A 3,149-nucleotide genomic window follows, 5' to 3' on the forward strand; every position below is an offset into this window, starting at 1 on the left:
TTTGCATATTTAAAAAATATTATGAGGGGCTGGGGATGTGGCTCAAGCGGTAGCGCGCTCACCTGGCGTGCGTGCGGCCCGGGTTCGATCCTCAGCACCACATACAAACAAAGATGTTGTGTCCGCCGAGAACTAAGAAAAAACAAATAAATATTAAAAAAATTCTCTCTCTCTCTATCCCCCTCTCTCTCTCTCACTCTCTCTTTAAAAAAAAAAATATTATGAATCAGTCTTTTGGTTTAGTTGTGTCTTTTTTTTTTTTTTTTTTTTGGTACTGGGATCACTGAGCCACATTCCCAGCCCTTTTGATTTTTAAATTTTGAGATAGGGTCTTTATAGATATGGAAAATGAAAAATTCCCAAGATAATATGACCTGAGAAAGAAAACCATCCATTGACAGCTTTCTTCCCTCAAGACAAATGCTTATTGCAAGTGGGAGGAGGTGTTTCATTATACCTGAAGTGACAAATATCTGGGAGGCATTGATCTCTCTCAGAGTAAATTCCCCTCAGACATGGAAACACAGATCCCCAACTCAAAAGTCCAAATTCCTAAGCACTAAAACTGACACATTCACTGATCAATTAGACTCCAAATTCCTGAGTGCCCAAGAAAACTGATCACCTCTCAGGATAATCTATATAATCCAAATCCCTTTTTTTTTTGTTGTTTGGGGGCTCATTTTCCACCAGGAAAGTGAGTCCCACTACGCAGTCACTTTGTCCCTGCTTCCCCTGTTCATGTGTGAAACTTTGGTTCCTGAATAAAAGCACTGAGCTGATTTGTGAAATTTGGTCTTTTTGTGCTAGCAGGTCTCACTAAGATGCTGAGGGTCTTGCTAAGTTGCTGAGGCTGGCCTCGAATTTGTGATTTTCCTGTCTCAGCCTCCAAATTGCTGGGATTACAGGCGTGTGTCACCACACTGGACTTTTTCCTTTTTTTTTTTTAGTTATAGATGGGTACAATACCTTTATTTTTATGGTGCTGAGGCTTAAACCCAGGGGCTCACATATGGGAGGCAAGCGCTCTACAACTGAGCCACAACCCCAGCTCTCTGGCTTAGATTTTAAACTTTGTGTGGAAGGGTGTGAAGAAGAAATATATTGACGAAGTAAAAAATTTGAATAGTTTTGTGTTTTTCAGCATTTTGTCACTATAACTGGAAGACCCGACAAGAACAATTTGGAGGAGGCGAAGTTTAGTTTGACTCACGTTTCAAAGGGTTAGTTCGTGGTCAGCTGACTCCATTGCTCAGAGTCCCCGATGAGACAGGAACATCATGGCGGGAGGCTTGATGGAGGAGCACTGATCTGCTCATGGAAGCCCAGAACCAAAGAGTTAAAGGAGCCAGAGACAAAATTATAATCCCCAAAGGCACACTCCAGTGATCTGCTTTCTTCAGTCATACTCAATCTGCCTACAATTACCATCCAGTAATCCAAATTATTAATCTATCAAATGGATTAATCCACTGGTGAGGTTACAGTTCTCAAAATCGAAAGGTTTCACTTCTGAACTTTTTCTGCACTGCCTAACATGAACTTTTCCTGGAACACCTCATACCCAAACCATAACAAGTCCTAAAGGATAAAAATAACTAATCATATTTATCTCTACCTTTGTCTGTTTTTTGTTGCTATAACAAAATAGCTAAAACTAGGTAATTTATTTTAAAAATAGTTTATTTAGCTCATTTTCTGTAGGCTGCCAAATCCAAGTGTATGGCACAGGTGTTTTGGGCATATGGCGAGGTCTTTTTTTTTTTTTTTAAGATATACATCATGACAGGGGCTGGGATTGTGGCTCAGCGGTAGAGCACTGGCCTAGCATGGGCGGGACCCCGGTTGGATTCTCAGCACCACATAAAAATAAAGGCATTGCGTTGTGTCCATCTACACCTAAAAAATAAATATATAAAAAATATTTTAAAAATATATATACATGATAGAAGAGTGTATTTTGATATATTATACACACATGGAGTATAACTTCCTCTACTTAGGATCCCATACATGATGTGGAGTTTCATTGGTGATGTATTCAAACATGAACATACAAAGTTCTGTAAGATTCATTCTACTGTCTTTTCTATACCCCCTCCCTTCCCCTAATCCACTAAACTTCTACCCACCCCCCCACCCCCCCAACCAGAGCTTTCTTGCTTTGGAGGAAGAGGGTCTATCTTCCTACATGGACACTAATGCCAACATATGGGCCCCACCTTCATGACCTCATGTAATCCTTACTACTTCCCAAAGGCCCCGCCTCCAAGTGACATTAATATAAATGTAGGAAGTAAATTTCCAACACATGAATTTTGGGGAGACATTCAAACCATAGCATCTCCTTTGACTCCTCCCCATTTCTGTATGCCTTTAAGGAATAGATTAGTATATAACACAATGAATAAATATACACACACATGTATGTATGTTCTAGTCGCACTGTGCTTTACTTTTCTTTTTTGGTAAGGGGGATTGAACTCAGGGGCACACAACCTCTGAGCCACCTCCCCAGCCCTATTTTGTATTTTATTTAGAGACAGGGTCTCACGGTTGCTGAGGCTGGCTTTGAACTCTAGATCCTCCTGTCTCAGCCTCCTGAGTCGCTGGGATTACAGGTGTGCGCCACTGCGCCGGCCCCTTTACCCCTTTACTTTGCTTTTTTGATTTCATATGTTGTGAAGTTTGATTTACTTGGAACTCACAATAAATTTATGTATGTGCTGCAATTGATTTAACCACTCCTCTCGATGGATTTAGATTTATTTATTTATAGTCTTTTGCTAATGAGAGCAATGAATTGAAAGTGACAGCGCCCTTCGCCTGCGGTGGTGACACGAGCCAGGACGGGAGCTCTGCCCCTGAGCTCATCCCCAGCCCTGACACTGCTAGCTTTAAATTGGAAGGTTCCTAAGAGTTTGAACGGCAATCTGAACACCTCGCCCTTACTGGTTTTGTCTTAAAACTAGACCTCCACCCCAGGTAAACACCGCTGTAGCGCTTTGCTTGGCTCCAAATCAACGGCGCGAATTTGCGCATTCCCTCCCGGGCGGAGGCGAAGCCCCACCTTCTCAAGGCTCTCAGTCCCTCCCCCAATATTCGGATTGACAGTTGATTTGACCAATCAGCGTGCAGTGGGTGAGCAA

This window comes from Ictidomys tridecemlineatus, chromosome 16 (assembly GCF_052094955.1).
Source record: "Ictidomys tridecemlineatus isolate mIctTri1 chromosome 16, mIctTri1.hap1, whole genome shotgun sequence".
In the NCBI taxonomy this organism is placed as follows: Eukaryota; Metazoa; Chordata; class Mammalia; order Rodentia; family Sciuridae; genus Ictidomys; species Ictidomys tridecemlineatus.